This window comes from Typha angustifolia, chromosome 12 (assembly GCF_048772165.1).
Source record: "Typha angustifolia cultivar Huaian chromosome 12, ASM4877216v1, whole genome shotgun sequence".
NCBI classification, from domain to species: domain Eukaryota; kingdom Viridiplantae; phylum Streptophyta; class Magnoliopsida; order Poales; family Typhaceae; genus Typha; species Typha angustifolia.
Window position 1 is genome coordinate 2,995,769 of NC_133250.1, and position 18,757 is coordinate 3,014,525.

At 34.7% G+C, this 18,757-nt stretch overlaps 1 long non-coding RNA gene across 1 annotated transcript; it reads left to right on the plus strand.

Moving 5' to 3' along the window:
* The first annotated feature begins 15,667 nt into the window (after positions 1–15,667).
* Positions 15,668–18,253, plus strand: LOC140772447 (uncharacterized). The gene is made up of 3 exons (XR_012106296.1): positions 15,668–15,748; positions 16,643–16,746; positions 17,963–18,253. It is a non-coding gene; the product is annotated as an uncharacterized lncRNA (long non-coding RNA).
* The last annotated feature ends 504 nt before the right edge of the window (positions 18,254–18,757 follow it).

The following is an 18,757-nucleotide window of genomic DNA, read 5'->3' on the forward strand; positions in this document are numbered from 1 at the left end:
TTTACAAGAGATGACCTAGACTTTAGTGGCTAAATGGTGGTGGAGATTGTTGAACTTTGATAATCAATTGTGGGCAAATATTGTGATATAGAGGTATTATTAGAAAGTGAAGGTTAATTCCTTTAAATTGAAGAATTATGGTAGAATTTCATCTTTTTGGAGGGGATTCTTTCGATAGGAACAATTTTTAAGATGGGTACCAGCTGGGAGATTCATAATGGAAAAGATGTAAAATTCTAGGAAGATATTTGGGTAGGTGAATGCTCACTAGCTACTAAATTTCCTCAGCTTTTTTGTATTGTATGGGATGTGGAGGTCACTTTCCAAGAGGTCTAGCCTGAGAGAAGACAATGGAATCTATAATATCGTTGGATGTTAACTAAAAATTTGATTATGTTTGATAAATTTTATATCTAGTAACTGTAGTAGTGAGGAAGTATGAAAAGACAAAATTGTTTGGAGATTTGAGCAAAATGACATTTTCACTGTGAAGTCTTTATACAGATTTCTCAATAATGGTGGTCGTATTACTTAGAGACTTGGCTAAAGTTTGGCAGTCTAAAATCCCTTTGAAAGTGCGGGCGTTCCTCTGACTAGTTTGTAATAACAAAATACTTACTAGAGATAATTTAGCCAAAAGAGGTTAGATTGGGAGTGTATCATGTGTATTCTGTGCAAAAGAGGAGTCTATGGATCATTTGTACTCGAGATGAGGCATATTAAAATGACTTGGGAGATTACAATTCATGTTAAGCATGTCAAAGACTGTTGAACCACATCAGATCGGATCATATCATGGGGGGACTGTGCTCGATGGATTGAGCATTTTTATCTTTTAATTGATTCATGCTTATATAAGTTCTTAAAAAAAATTAATTAAGTCATATAAGCCACTAATGCAAGTTCAATTAAGTCAAGTAAGCCTTTAAGATAAGTCCCCATTTGAGTCGTATAAGCATTTAGGGCTAAGTCTGAGTATAACTCATTATATCCGACTTCTATATATAAAGAGGCTGGGTTTATTTGTTTATGAATCCAAAAATTCAAGCATTCAAATATTGAGAAATTATTTTAATTTTGAATTTATTTTTGGAGTAAGAGTAAAATAATTTAGGAGTAGAAATAAGTTAATCATAGCCATTTATTTTACTTGGAGTAGATCTAAATTAGAAACTCTAATTCTACCTATAACACATAGCCACCATCTCCTCCACTAGCTGTAATTCAATAGAAAGATCTTTTCTAATGAAACAACCTATCAAAATTTCGTATCTATCCAATTACCAGATATACCAAAAACTCTCTTTAAAGTTTTGTAGAAATTTCTATCTATAAACTAATTTGAATCGGGTCAAGCCAGTTTGTATCAAATATCAAAGTCGACATTCCTCGAATGATGGTGAAAACATGATCCGAACTAACTCAGGGGAGATCACAGCCATGGAGGACCAAGAGCCCATCTCCATCCCTATGGATGTTTCCTCAGCACCATTAGCAACCACTGGCGACGAGCCTCTAGTGTGGGCAAAGACATTGATAGAGTTTGTGGACTCGTTGAGTGAATCATCGAAGAAGAATTTCAAAAGTATCAAGAAGGTTCTCCAAGCCTATATGAGCTCGTTACCCCCGGCCCCCCCCCTCCCCCCCCTGCGCCGCTAGCACCGCTAGCTACGCCGGAACTAGCCCCCCCATAGCGAGGCAAACCCAAGCCAAGAGGGAGGGAACTAATCAGGCAAAATCACGTTCTCGACCCCTCCTCTGACCATGATGGAAGCCCCCCATCTATTACAGAACTTGAACACCGCCGTAGTGACGCTAGAGCAGCCAGCCGCGATGGCCCAAACGTCGTCTTCCCCACCAGTGGTGGAGGCTAGGTCTGAAAAACCTAGTTTTTTTTTGCAGCGATCTAGGTACTTTTGGTCCAAGCCACCACCGTCAACATCTTCCTTGGACCACCCCCACCTGAGCCATGGCCTAAATTGCACACACTAAGACCTTGGCTTGAACTAATTGTGGCTAGGATTTAGCTCGAGTCACCTGTGGCTAGGGCAGACTATAGCTATAAGTAGGCCTTAGAGCAGAACCTGCCATGGGGCACTTCTCCTCGTGATAGACGAGACCCATATAAAGGTCAAGGACATGCAGTTCAAGAGCGATGAAAGGAATAGAAAACCACCATGGACACCTTGAGGACAAGGTGGTCGAAAGCATGGTAGATTGATACAAATCGGGTCAGATCATATTGTATCATGAGGACATTGAGCTAGATGCATTGAGTCTATTTATTTTTCAATTGATTCATGCTTATGCAAGCTTTTAAGGTAAGTTCAATTAAGTCATATAAGCTACTAAGATAAATTGAATTAAGTCATTTAAGCTTTTAAAATAAGTCTTAGTTTGAGTCGTATAAACCTTTAGGGCTAAGTTTGAATAAGACTCATTATATCCGATCTCTATATATAGAAGGGCTAGACTTCTTTTTATATGAATCCAAAAATTTAAGCATCTAAGTATTGAAAAATTATTTTAATCTTGAGTTTATCTTAGGAATAAGAGTAAGATAATCTAAAAGTAAAAATGAGTTAACTATAGCCGTTTATTTTTCTAGGAGTAGATCTAAATTAAAAACCCTTATTCTACTTCCAACTCATAGCCATCGTTACCTCCACGAGCCACCATACCTTATGGTCATGCACCCCCACCCTTAGCCGTCTACCACACTTCGGAGACCACTGCAACGTCAAATATTTTACCATTTTATTTCGTTTAGACCTTACTCTACTATTTTAATTATATCTTTTTATATAGACATCTAATTGACGTTAAATAGAGTCATTAGAACCCTATTTTTAATGACGCTACCATCATTTAAATTTTTATAATTTTTTTATATCCGGATCAGTCCAAATTTGGTCTATAACATATTAATTCTAGTTGGACATGAAAATGGACAAAAATAAGAAAAGATGGTGGATTATTTTGTTAAGTGCCTATTGATGGAGTATATAGTATATAGTTGGAGAGGAACAATAGAAATAGAATTTTTCATAATTGTGCTCAAACTAGCAAAGCTCTCTCTCATAAGATGATGACGCTATTTCTTTACTTGGTAGAGATTCAAGGAGATGAGGAGGTGAAGAAAGCCCATCAGCTAGGGCAAGGATCTAAGGAGATCCTAGTTATGGAGGAAGATTGATGAAGCTGGACAGATGTGGAGCGAATATAGTTTTGATTACCATTTATCTTAGTGACTTGTTCTGCAAAACCTATGTATGCTTTGTTTTGTTGGTGAATCTTTGTTCTAGTCGTTTTATGGGTGCTTGTTTTGGAGATAGGATGTTGATTTCTTGATCAGGGCTTTGATGGTCTATGTACAGTTATCTGTTGTTTGGACATGTTGTTTTGATGAGGCTTGCTTCTGGAGAGGGGCGTTTTTTAAGTCCTCTTCTTTTCTCTCCTTAAACCAAATAGAGTAAATTTACTTCTCTTTCTCTTCTCTTAACTATATTCTCTCTATAACTCTTTTGTCTCTTTCTTTTCTCTCATTCTTTCCATCCAAATCGTAGTGTTAGATTATTTGTCCAACTAACTACTACTAAACAATGTTATGCGTTTGGTTTGAAGTTTAGACCGAACAAAGTATTAAATGAATCAAAAAGTGCTGCTTTTCTGTTAGTACGTACCAAGCGTTTGGCTTGAAGCTGCACAAAAAATAATAACCTTATGAGAAAAGATAGGATAAAGATGTTTTCCCACTTTGGCTGATCAGCAATCAAGGATGTAGGCAATCTAGAAATACCAAGACTATGCTCTACTAATTAACTTCTTTCATTTTGAACATTAATTTTATTAACGAGATACCGATCTACTACCACGGACACGCAAGTTTTTACGTCAAAAACCCATAAAGGATCAAATCAACTATTAAACTGTAGCAAATATAAAATAAAACTTACCAATTGTCTGCTGATATTCGCAGCTACATCTAAAATAATATCGCTCGCTAGGCGAGTCAAATAATAGCTGAAAATATTTGGGCTTGCTAAAGATATTAAAAAGATTAATCGTTACCCAAATCCTAGCTCCTCTCCTGATAAAAGTAATATGAGCTTTCAGTAGGACTGCTAAACAACTTGCATGGAAGCCAGTAGAGCTAGTACGGAATATAAGCAAGGCCTAGACTGCTCGGGTTGCAAAACTTGCAACTAGTTTTATTTCTATAGATAATGAGCTTAACATTAATAAACTCAATACAATATCACATACTTCTTTATATTCGATACATAAAAGATATTACTGGAGAAAAGTGAGAGAGAGTAGCATGAGACTTATTTATATTAGGTCTCAAATTTTGGCTAACTAACTGTAGTCATGCATGTATCCAGCTTTTAGGCTGCAGCCTTCATTGACATGAGCTTCTGAAGGTCCAACATCTTGTGCCTGCGCTTGATGAACTCACTGGCTTCCATGTCCACGTCCTCTTTCTTGGTATCTCCGATCTGTTCGTCATCGTCGGCAGTGTCGAGACCTTTGATGCCGCGACTCCCTGCCGGCGGCTCTGGCTCGTACTTATATGCTTCCTTCTGTTTGAAGATCATATGGAGATTAGGGAAGCGAGCTCTTTCTTTCCTCGAATTACTACTCCACTGACTCCCAAAGCTATCGTCGTCGTCGAACTTGACGTGGTTTCTCCGAGCTCCAGATTTTTGAGCCATTGTTTCTCTTAGAACAAATGTTGATGATGTCTTTGCTTCAGGTTTGTTAATCTCTCAAGCCTTCCTTTCTTATAGGCGTAGAAGGAAGATATTCCGATAGGATAAGATTGCATCTTATACTACTTTAGTCGATGTCACGAATCTTTTTCTTTCTTTCTTTCTTTCTTTTCCCCCTTCTCGCTTTCAAGTTCGAAATACTTCCATGGGATATTTTCATTCAACAAAGGAGGCTTTTCCTGGGTACGAGCTTTGATAAATTTCTTGAAATACATCACAAAGCCAGATCTTCTGCAGCTCTGTTTGCACGAAAATGGTCTCCCGGTCATTTGACTGGGTGTCCTTATTGCCAAATGTCCTGATGCAGCAAATTTCTGCAGCACAGTCTGTTTCTTTTGCCATATCGAACTGGATGAATTGGTAACTCCCACGAGATGCTCACATATCTAAAGGGAACTGTTTTGAGGAATAATGACTATTAATTGATAGACTTATGGTTTTGAAGTGTTGAACGAATATATTCAAGTTAAAACTGTTGATTTTCACTGTCATCCACTCTAGAATTTCACATGCTTTTTCTTAGTGAGTTAGGTCCAAAATTCTGATGCGTTCTGGAAATCAAAATGGTTCAAGGATATATTCTTAATTGTGACCAGGATTTCCTACGGTTTAATATCCGTTGGTAATTTCATGTATTGGACATGAATTTTTTATTAATTTTGAGCTAAGTTTTTAGTGAGGCCCACACATTATTAATGATGGTTTAATAGTAGAATTAATTTAGCTCAAAGAGTACTTTATTGTCAAATATTTACTTAGTCAAATCCATGAAGAGAAGTGAATGAAAATTGGTTCTAAAGTGGGTATTATGGCAATGAAAAATAAATAAAAGTGAGTTTAGTACCATATTGGATATTTGAGAAATGTTAGTATGGTATATAAGTAACAAACTTCTTATGGACTTTGGGCCCTAAAAGGGGTACTTATTTTGTGGGTAAAGGTTACTATGTAACTTAACTCACACACGCTCCACCTGGCTCGGTTCGGATATAGTGGCGGGCGAATTGATCTTAAGGATATATTATGTAATCTGTAAGTTTATTTAATATATTTTGATCTAATTTTTTGTGACTCTTTATAATCAGATTGTTACCGCCAACAATATCTACGATTTCCAATCCTGTGGTTAGGCCAAAATTTTGGGTCTCTCCGAATTTTTGTTTGTACCATTTAATCATTTTATAGTTTTAACTTGAGAATTTTGTATAAAAACACACTTAATTAATTTTTGATTTTTGTTATCTGGCCTACCTTAAGTTTTTGTTGGATGCCAAGTTCTTTTTTATTCTAATCGAACTTTGTCCTCATTAAGTACTGAAGACAAAGAGTTCTGCTATGCATTTAAAATAATAAATTTTTAGTAAATTATACTATTATGTCATTTTTTGTATCAGGAAGACACAACACAATAATAGATGTTTGTAAACATGTGCAGTAATAAATATTTACTAATTAATACAGACTATGAATTATAATTATAGTTTTAAAATTTGTAAAACTATAATGTTCAATAACTTTGAATTATGTAATAAAGCTCCATAAATATAAGTATGAACCATTTCTAAATCATCAGACATGAGAAGATATGTCTTACCTGTCAAATTTCTAGAATCATTTATTTATCTCTATTTTAAAAGTATTTATCTTGGTAATCTCATGTCTACTATTTTTTGTAAATATTTAATATTATTTGAAGTAATTCCTACTAGGTATTAGTGATGTTAGAAATGAGTCTTCAAAAAGTATTGAATACAGTAGTATCTCTCTCACTTTTCATTTTCCTTATTTTTCTAGCTGTAATTAATAGTTATTTTACATAATTTGTAGATATTTTTATAGAATTTACAATTATACTTATGTTATTCATAATTCACACTTAGTTTTACACAATTTATTATTCTTTTTATTGTTAATGTTTAAGTACGAAATGCCTAAATATACCTAAGAAATACGTAAATATAACTGCAAAAATGCTCGCACCTTCTATGTTTTGAATCAAATATATGATATCTTACTACACCACTCTTTGTACTAATATCACTATTTCTCTTTGGCTTATCCCTAACATAGGTTTATATAACATTTGCCTAAAAAGATAGGAAGGGTTTCTGCTAGCAGTTGAAGGACCTTTCGAGCAGATATGAAAGGCTCTCCAAAAAGCTATTTTGTTATCATAAGAAATTAATTTGTTAAGAAGTCTTTATTCATTTTAATTTGTCTTGTACTAATCTTGCTTACTTCTTATTTTTCTCTAGCCTGTTTAAATGCAAGTTGTTTCTAAAACATAATTAACTAAAGAATTTCTAGCTAAAAGGGAAATTTGCATTTCACATCCTATCTCTTAAATTTTTTTTAACATATTTATTGTTTACGCCCCATATTTATACTATTTATAAGTCAAACTTTTAGATCTTTTAACTAAATATAACTAAATTCTTAAGTTAAGCTAACTAAATATAACCAAGTTATACTTATCAAATTAGTTATATCCAATATATATATACTCAACTCAACTTAATCAAACTCAATCCAACCTATATTCAACTCAAAATACTAAAACTAGATCCAAGCTATGAATTCCTAGGTTACATCCTCGTCGGTAGTGGATATCTAGCTGGCCACGCTCTTCCAAAGAGATGAAAGTTAGTAATTGATCTGTCTATCTTCTATTGTCTTTGTCTTGAAGTTTTATGGTTTTCGTGAATGAGATAGTTTATTGGCTTCCTTTCTTATTTCTCTTGTAAAAGAGATGGTGCAGATGAGAGGAATTTCACTAAAGAATTATTTTATGAGCTTGATTTGATAGGGCTTATGCTGTAATACTTAGCAACAAATCACATAATACTCCACCACAGAAGTGAGATATTATCCCTAACACTAGCTTGTGGTTTATTGCTTCAAAGGAGGGGGGTAATTGTAACTAATCCTATCTTTCTCCATTGCTATTCTGGTATACTTATTCAAATTTACTAACTCTATATATATCAACACATTGGTTTGGCAAGATAACTTTAAAAAAAAAAAAAAAAAACCAAAACCATTCACTCAAATTTTTTCTTGGGTCGATGCCTTTAACACAACAATGTACCTAATAAATCCTTTACCCAAAAGTTTTCCAAATTTTTTAATCCCATACTAAACTTTTTCATGTTAATCAGGATTACTCCAAATTCGGTGTTTTTGGATGAGCATGTCTTCCACTTTCACATCACTATAACAAGCATAAGCTTGAATTTCATAGTAAACAAAACATTTTCTTAGAATATGGTTTTAATAAAAAAGGTTATCATTGTCTTGATCTAACTTCTAGTCGAGTATACGTATCAAGGTATGCCGTGTTTGATAAGAATGCTCTTTTGATAAGAATGCTCATGCATCACGTACATTTTTGCGTTCACCCGCTATTTCACTAGTTTCATCTCCTTCAAATCAATTACCTAATTCTTCATTGCCTTCTTCTATCACAGCATTCGACACATAAGATCCCACACCATTATCCAATACTACCCGTACTGTGCCTCCTATGCCACCAACTCCGCCGTCATCTCCTTCAAATATTGCCCACACTCCTGGATCACCATTGATCTCATTAGCATCAATCAACTCAGATCAAACTAATCTTTCCTAACTCACACTTCCTCCAACACCGAAAATCACTACCATTCCTTCTACACACCCAAAGCAGACAAGGTCTAGAATTGGTTCTTTGAGACCAAAGTCTTTCTTTGATTTCAAAATGTTTGCTACTAAACATTCACTTGTTACCTTATGTGTGAATAAATTACCATCAGAACCTACATATTATCTAGTGGCTGTTTAGTTCCTAATTGGCATGCTATACAGGGATAGAATTTTATGCTTTTCTTGCAAATGATACTTGGTCTCTCTACCCCATGCTAGTTAATCAAAAAATTGTTTGCAACAAATGGGTATACAAGCTAAACAAAAGGTCAATGGATCTATTGAGATATATAAAGCTCACCTAGTTACTATCATTGATCAAATTAATTGTGTAGACTATAAATCAGTCATGTTATAAAACCTACAATAGTATGATTGCTTTAAGCTCTTGGAACTCAATTTAATTGGCATTTGAAGGAATTAAACATTTCTAATGCATTCTTGCATGATTACCTCGACGAAAAAATATATATGGAGCAACCACATGGCTTTACAGATCAAAAACTTTTAGACTATGTTTGCAAATTACAAAAATTATTATACGGGCTAAAACAAGCACCACGTGCTTGGTTTAATCATCTATCGCAAGCTTTATTAGAAATGAAGTTCATTGTATCTTTACTTGGCATCTCTCTCTTTATGTTTCATAATTCTTAAGTTCACAAATTCACATTTTTGTCTTCATTTACATGGATGATATCATTGTAACAGGGAATTCCTTGGGAGCTATCAATTGCTTGGTTGATAAATTAAAAGCAGAGTTTATCGTTAGAGATCTTGGAGCTTTATCGTATTTTCTTAGAATTCATCTTTATAGAGACCCTAGTAGTCTTTATTTGAACCAATTAAAGTATATTGTCAATCTCTTATATGGTGTTAGCATGGATGGTGCTAAACTGTATGCTGTTAAACTATATGCTACACTATGCACATCTAGAAAGAAATTCTCATAAACAGATAACAAGTTGCTTCAAGATCCTACAATGTATCATCATATTGTTGGAGCTCTTCAATATTGTACACTCAGACGACTAGAGATTTCTTTCTCTGTTAACCAGTTGTGCTAGTTTCTCTACTCACCAATCATATTTCACTTTGTTGCTGGCAAGCTTGCTTTGCCTGTCCAAAAAAAAGGTACTATTAATTTTATTCTACATTATACAGAGAGCAATCTTAGTCTTACTTAATGCTTATTGTGATTTTGATTAAGCGGGAGACCTTACTGATCGATGATCTACTAGTGGATATGATATATTTCTTGACTTTTGTTTAATTTCTTAGCAACTAAAGAAATAACTAGTTGCTTCCAAATCTAATACAGAGGCAAAGTATATATCTACAACCATCTATTGCTAAATTTTATTAGCTGCAAATATTGTTTAAAGAGCTACATATACCTCTTCTTGTCATTCCCATTATCTGGTGTGACAACATAAGTGCTCTTGTCCTTGTAATAACCCAAAATAATAATAATAATAATAATAATAATAATAATAATAATAATAATAATAATAATATAAGTTAATTATTAAATTAAATTAAGAAAAAAAAGAAAGAGAAACAAAACGAAGAAAAAACCTTATTGGTTGCATGGCACAAGCGTGCCATGCAAACAAGGCTGGCATGTGCTGAGGGTGCCACGTGCCCCCAGCCCCTAGCCCGGCCAACCTGGCCAAGCGAGCTAGCTCGGCGAGCCTCGCCGCCGCCGCAGCCACCGCCAACAACCCCACTGCCTTCTCTCTCTAAATCTCTCCCTCTCTCTCTCTCATTCTTTCTCTCCCTTACTCTCTCTCTCTCTCTCATGGATGTGCCGCCGCTGGAATCCATCGCCACCACCTCCACCAAGCACTGATGAGCTTCCTTTCTCTTCTTCTCCTCTCCTTTCTTCTCCTGCTTCTTTCCTCCCTTCTCTCTTCGTTCTCCTCTCTCTCTCTCTCTCTTTCCAGCTAGCTATAGTGCTAGGCCGAGCCCAGCACTATAGCAGTGACATTGCTGCTTTCGGCCCAGCATTGCAATAGAGAGGGACTCTCTATCTTTCTTTTAAATTATTTATTTTATTTATGTTAAATTTAAATGAAAAATTAATTAACACGTTAAATTTAAATGAACAATTAATTAGTTTAAGGATGTATATATACTCAGTAATATAATTATTAGTAACCATAAGTAGAACAAATACAATTAATTATAATTATAAGTATTTTGATATTTATAGCTTAATTATCATTATTAGATTAATATATTTAGTTTTATTAAAAATAATCAAATTATATAAGTATCTTTAATGTTCACACACACATATATATATATATATATATATACATTTCTAACACCTTATTGTTATATATATTATTTTCTATAAATAAAATACTAAGCTATGATAATTATTTTTATATAAACAGATAATAATTATTTTATGTATAAGTAGTGACTAGTTAAGTAAAAATAGTCATCGGCAAATAATTGAACCATACTTAGTTACTTTATGTACACGTATTTTTAATTATATTGTTTTATATCTGATTTTTTAATGATTTTATATAAAAAGAGATTAATTATTTATACCTAATATATAATTAGAATAAGGTTATCATAATTATATATATATATATATATATATAATATATATATATATATATATATATATATATATATATATATATTCAGTGATTTAATAAAATTTAATAAATTAGTATATTTTACACGAACGAATTCTAATTGGATAAGCGGCTAAAATCATACTATTTAAATATTTCCAGATCCGAAACCCTTTATTTAAAACCTTGGGACTTTACTAGCAATGAGTGACAGTTGATTGATGAACGTGAGGGATATGTGTGTTTGACCTTCTAATCAGATAGATGGTGAGTAGTCTTATTCTCTACATATCTTTCTCAAATTAGGATTTATTATATACTTATGTATATGTGTGTTTTGGCCTTCAGCATAATTATATGACCTTATTTAGAGATGATTTTAGTCGAGCATATTTTATCATGCATTTGATTAGACTAATTTAGGATATGAGTATGCTGATGACATATAGAGATAATTGAAGATGATTATACTATTATAACTTTATATCGAGATAATCTCTAGCATGAGTATGTATGTGATAGACTAGCAAGGATATACATATGTTAGATATATGGTTGAAGACTGTATTGCATTATTTTCCTCTTGACTTTCTTACCACCTAAATTCCTAATATACATGACTTGTTATAATACTACATATATGCACATGATCTATCATATAGAAGAAAATGCATAAATCTTATCGATAGGAAAGTTAATAGAAAAAGCATGAGGGTACCTGAGTAGGCTCTAGGGTTAATGGTGCTTGGAGTAATTATTATGGTCACTGATATGCGATATCTCATGGCCCATGTTCAAGGTCAGTTGAGTCTATGCACACAGACAATTGGATGCCTTCCGTTTACTAGGGCATGCGTGTGGCAAGTTACCCTCATGTGATTTTTATTAACTGGTGGGGTACCTGATCTGGATGGATTTTGATATACCCTTAGTGTATAGCAAGGTATGATTATAATTGAGATATCCTTAATGTATGATATGGTATGACTATGACTAAGATATCCTTAGTGTATGACAAGCTATGCTTTGAGCCTATGAGTAAGATGTTGAGATCGAGTACTAGGTGTTGACTGTGCATAGTGGTATAGTATGATAATATTATACCAAGATGTTAGTGATGATCATGATGTTGAGAAATACATATGATTTTATTATCACCTGATATATTTGATTATTGAGTGGTCATTATAGTTGATTATTGAGTGGTCATCATGCATCATATGTGATTGTACTTGATATCATAACATGGTTATTGTCGGCATATATCATATGTGTCATATTGAGAGAATTATAATGATGGTATGACATGGAAATTTGTTTATACATTATCAAGAATTATATATTTTTATCAGTTACGACATAATATCTATCTTTTATTTATATATTATTGAGGACACATTCATATACTCATTCATAACATGATGCTATTTCTATTTCATATTATTCAATATATGATTTACTCTCAGTTTGGCATCACTAATTCGGGGTAAGGTCTATTCACTAAGCCTTTTGCTCATGACTCTATTTTTTTTCTAACCCTCTAGATATTATAGTACATGAAAGCGACTTGAGATATCCTGAGAAGATTTTCAGAGCAAAGATGATGTGAGCTATAGACGTGAGATGGTGTAGAAGATATTTTATCTAAATATTGAGTTGTACCATTATTTAATATTTGTAATCCATTCTATAGACAATGAATTGTATAATATGGGTCGGATTGTAGTGTATTTGTGTGTTAGTGATTTTAAGTTGTATGTTGATAGTTTGTCATGACCTGTGTGGGCCCTACTAGATTATGTAGCTGTCTAGTATAATTATTGTGAATTTAAATATTGATATGTTATAGGTTTATCTTGATAATGTCATGATTTATTTTGTGGTCTAGTGTATATTATTATAGACTTCGATATTCATATGTTAACAGATTTATTTAGATTAATAGTATAATTTATTTGGTAATAAATTATGTGTGATCATAGGTGTATTTGTGCGTGCTGAGCCCTGCCTACCTTGTAACGTGCGCTGCGCGTATTGTGTGGACGCGTAGGTGTGTACGTGCCTGTGCCGGACGAGAGCGTTATAGTTCTAGCTTCAAGTGTAGTGTTTCATGGGAGAACAAACACACATTGAAATAGATTATCAGTTTATTCGAGAGAAAATTCTTAACAAGGAGATTCAAACTTGTTATATCTCAATAAAAAACCAATTTGCCTATATCTTTACCAAAGGCTTATCTTCAATCAGATTTCTGTTTTTGAGAAGCAAGCTCATGGTTGTTGGCACCCCTTTGAGCTTGAGGGGAAATGTTAACAACAAAACACATAATACTCAACTATCAAATTGAGATATTATCCCTAATACCAGCTTATGATTAATTGCTATAAAGAAGGAGCGAATAGTTGTAACCAATTCTATATTTCTTGGGTGCTAGTCTGGTCAGAGTTATCAAGGGAGAAGGACTTAGTCCTTGGAGGGTGAGGAATATAGCTGCAGAGTACATGGAGCTACTACAACGTATTGCGAAAGGAGACAATAGGATGGTTGATTGGGCAGCCCATCGGGATAGCTGTGGATATTTCGACCACAGATTTTGGGCACTGCACTGTAAGAATGGAGGCTACTTAATCTTAATACAAATTCTAATTCCAAAAAAAAAATATTATCTTTCTAGATTTATTCAAATGTACCAACTTATATATTAATATGGCAAGATAATTAAAAAAAAAGCCAAAACCATTTACTCCTTGAATTCTTTTCGCAAAAAGGAAGCAATATCATTGTGCTCGAAAAGAGAGAAAAGGAAGAAAAAGAAGAGGAAAAGGAGGAGGAGAAAGGGCAATTTAGTTATTTAAAATAAAAATTATAGTTGATGAAATATTTATTTTTTATGCTATCTCCCGAAATGATGTTAGTATAAATCTAATTTACAAATAGTAAAAGTGGAGGATCTAAATTATAAATATGTTAAAATGAAGGGTATTAAATGCAAATTTCCCTATATAAAAATCTTCTGGGAATGATTTGTATATTCCATTGGAATTCGTATATTCCAATGGAATTGAATCACAATGTGACTCAATTAGTAAATGACAATAATACCATCATTATCAATCACTGTAGCCAAAAGATCAAACTGCCACAAAAATGAAAAAAAGAAAAGATAAAAAGAAGAAAAGAAAACGAAGGTGGAATATATATACTTTTTCTTTTTCTTTTGGTAGATGAAGTCGATCTTCTTGTTTAAGAAGTCTTCTGGTATGTTTGGTTATATTATTGTAATAAAAGTTAAACAACGATTTCATTCCTTATCTTTGATTTTCGAAGGTGTCTTCTTTTCATGTATGCCCTGAAGTTTCTCAAAAACTTATTTTCCTTACATTTTCTTTTTCTTTACATGAATACCTTTCGAACCTATTTGACCATTAAAACCCCATTACTTTAATTATAAAAATTTTCGTAGCCTTGTTCTTGTTTGTATATTTTATTTTAGTTAAGGGTATTTATGTCATTTTATCTGTCAAGATATTAAGATTTCAACTTATGGGATACATAAAAGTGTAAAAAAAATTTAGAGGGCTATATGTTTTTTTATGGGGTATATAAAGCAATGATGGCTGACCACCGCGAGGCATATGCCGCAGCACTTATTGGCTATCCCGTAAAAGGAGAGAAAAAAAGTAAGGAATACTCACCTTTGTCCTCACCGTCACTGTCGCCGATCATCGTTCGCTATCACCCGAGCTCTCTCTCTCTCTCTCTCGATCTTTCTTCCTCTTTCCTCCTGTTAGGGCTATGCAATTTAAGTTTTTAACTAATAACCCTTTCTCTCTCTTGATCTTTCTTCCTCCTCTATCGAGCTAGGGCACTCGATGCGAGCTCATGTGATGGCAACGACAAAAGTTAATCGGCGACGACAAAGATGATTGGTGACAAGTTGCTCTACGATGAGGTCGATGGCAAACGTCGAAGTTATTAGGAGAGGTACTAGGCGACACTCCCTCATACCACGTGCCAATACACTGCCAATTCGACCATCCATGATATAAAGGAAATACATTTTAGGAGTCAATTGTCCTTATTAGTAATATATCATGTGAACCATTAAGGAGAATCTATTGACCTATATTATCATCATTATTATTATTTAGAAAACCCATTGACATATATTATTAAACATTACTATATGCTTTAATCGTTTCTAATAGGGATGGCAAAATAAACAAGCTCCGACTCGGCTCGAGCCCATTTGAGCCAAGCGTAAATAATATTTTGAGCCAAGTCTAAGGCAAAGATGGTTCACTCAGACTTGGCTTTATATATATATATTATATATATATATATATATATATATATATTATGTAACAACCCAATCCCCAAAAAAAAAAAAAAAAAAAAAAAAATAATAATAATAATAATAATTTCATGGGCACGACGCGACCGGCCACACTGTGGCCGGCCTCGTGCCCATGCCAGCTGCTCATGCAGCTTGGTGGGGCGCCACGCGCCTGCGGCCAGCTGGCCGCGGTGGGCCCCGGCGGGCCCCGGCGCCGCCACTACTCCTCCTCCACCGCCTTCCCTCTCTCTCTCTTTAAATCTCTCTCTATCTCTCTCTCTCTCTCGAGGCTCTCTCTCTATATCTCTCTCTCTCTCTCTCGCCGAGGCCGGTCGTCGCCGTCGCCACCTCCACGAGCGCCGGTGAGCTCTCTCTCTCTCTCTTCTCTCTCTCTCTCTCTCTCTCTTGCCCGAGGGTGGGCTTGTCGGAGCCGAGCCACCGGCGAGAGGCCGGCCGCTGGCTGGCCAGCAGCGGCCGGTGCCCTCCCCGCCGGCCCGGGTCCGCAACCGCCTCCCTCACCTCCCCTCTTTCTTCTCTTTCTCTTCTGTTCTTCTTCTTCTTCTTCTTCTTCCTCTTCTTCTTCTTCTTCTTTCTTTCCTTCTTTCTTTCTTTCTTTTTCTCCTTCTTCCTCAGCTCCTTCTCTTTCTTTCTGCACAGTGTTGGGCTCGGCCCAGCACTGTAGCAGACAGTGCTGGGCCGAGCCCAGCACTGATGGCAGATGTGTTTAATTTATTAATTAATTAGTTTATTTAGGTTATTTATTTAGGTATTTTTCTTCTTAATTAATGTAAATAGATTATTTAGACATGAACTATGTTAATAATATTATATATCCTTCAATATAATTTTATTAATGATAATTTTTATCATTAATGATTAATTAGGTATAAATATATGTAATACTTATATTTATTTATTTATTTACATATCTATTAGATTAATAGATAGATTTGTAAATTATAATTATTAGATTTATATTCTAATATTCTTATGATCTACATTTTTAGTAATTCTATTAATTTGTTATACATTATTAGTTTGTAACAAATAAGATAATGACTACATAATCCCCAATTAATCAAGATATAATTTAATTATAATTAGGCTTTTATCTATATTTATATTTTATTTATAATAAAAATCTAGCCAATTATAAAATTAAGTAGAAATTCTAAAATCTAATAAATCATCATATTTTACTCGAACGGATTATAATGGGATAAACAACTAACTTTATGTTACTTCAATATTTTCAGATCCCGAACCCCTTATTTGAGACCCCGTTGTCCTTGCTAGCGAGAAGTGTCACACGGTTGATGGACGGATGTAAGGGATACGTGGTTTGTATCTTCTGATCAGTGTGAGTAGTCTTATCCCCTAGATCCCTTTCTCAAATTAGGATATATTGTATATTATGTACATGCATGTTTTGGCCTCCAGTATGATTATATGACTTTATATAGAGATGATTTCAGTCAAGCATATTTTATCATGCATTTAATTAGACTGATCTGAGATATGAGTACATTGGTGATATATAGAGATGATTGGAGATGATTATGCTGTTATGATTTTATGTCGGGATGATTTCTATCATGAGTATGCATGTGGTAGATTAGCATGAGTATGCATGTGTTAGATACATGGTTGGAGTTTGCATTACATCATTTTGTTCTTGATTCCTATTCCACCTAAATTCCGGTTATGCATTGACTTGTTATTGTACTGGATATATGCATATAATTTGTCATTTAAAAAGGAAAGCATGAAATGTGATTGATAGGATAGTTGATAGAAAGCGTGAGGATACCCGAGTGGGCGCGAGGGTTAGGACGCGCTTGGTGGATGATTGATCGCTCGACATGGTCGCGATCCTATTGGCCTTACGTCCGAGGTCGTTAGTCTGTGTGCGCAGCAGACATTCGGACACATGCCGTTCGCCAGGGCATATGTGGCGAGTTATCCTCACGAGATTTCTATCAGCTAGAAGGGTGCCCGGTCTGGATGGATGTTGATACCCTAGCGGATGGCAGGGTATGGTTATATTTGAGATACTCCTTACGGATGGCAGAGTATGCTCTAAGCCTTCGGGCATGATGTTGAGACCGGGTACCGGGTGTTGACTGTGCACAGTGGTCTAGTATGATGATATTATACCAAGATGTCGGTGATGATCGTGATGTTGAGAAATGCATATGATTTCATTATCATTCGGTTACCTGATTATCGAGTGGTCAATATGCATCATATATGGTTGCATTTGATATCATAGCATAGTCATGATCGGCATGCATCATATGTCATATTTGAGAGAGAGTTATGATGATAGATGACATGGAGATTTGTTTACTCATGGTCGAGGATTATATACTTTTATCAGTTATGACGTGTTATCTACTTTTCATTTATATATTATTGAGGATACATTCATATACTCATTCATGACATGATATTCTTTCTGATTCATATTATCCAGTACATGATTTACTCTCTGTTTGGCATCACTGATTCGGGGTAAGGTCTATTCACTGAGCCTTTTGCTCATGACTCTCTTTATTTCTTTTCTAACCCCTCAGATATGTGGTACGTGATAGCGACTTGAGAAGATATTTTAGAGTGATGATGAGATGAGCTATAGATGCGAGATGGCATAGATGATAGTTTATATAGAAATTGAGTTGTACCAGTATTTGATATTTGTACTCTTTTGTATTAGACGATGATTTGTATAATACAGGCCGAATCATAGTGTACTCTTGTATCAGTTGTTTAGTTGTATCTTGATGGTTTGTTGTGGCCTATGTGGGTCCTGCCAGATTATGTAGCGGTCTAGTGTGTATTATTGTGTATTTTGATATTCATATGTTAACAGGTTTATTTGGTTAAGAGTATGATTTATTTGGTGATGGATTATGTGATCATGGATATGTTAGCAGGTGTTATTTGATGATGTCATGATTGTATGTGCACAGGAGTGTATCTGTGCGTGACGGGCCCCGCCTGACCTGTCGCGTGCGCCGCGCGTGCCGTGTGGGCGCGTGGGCGTGCACGTGTCCGTGCCGGGCGGGGGCGTTACAGCTTAACATAAAAGGGCTCGGTCCTGCTTGATTCAGGTTATATTCGGCTCGAGTTCAAACTCGGTTCGACTTGAACTGAGTTGAGCCTAAATCAAAATTTAATTTTGAAATTAATTTTGAGCTGTGTTGGGTCCACCAGGCTCAGCTGGTTATATCAACGAAATCACAATTCAGAACTCATGTCTCTCTCTGCATATTATATCTTAGAAGAGAATAGTCATCTTTCACATATTGTTTGCATGCTACAACACTCAGTATCCTAGAATTGATCATAGAAACTTTCCAGATAGAGTT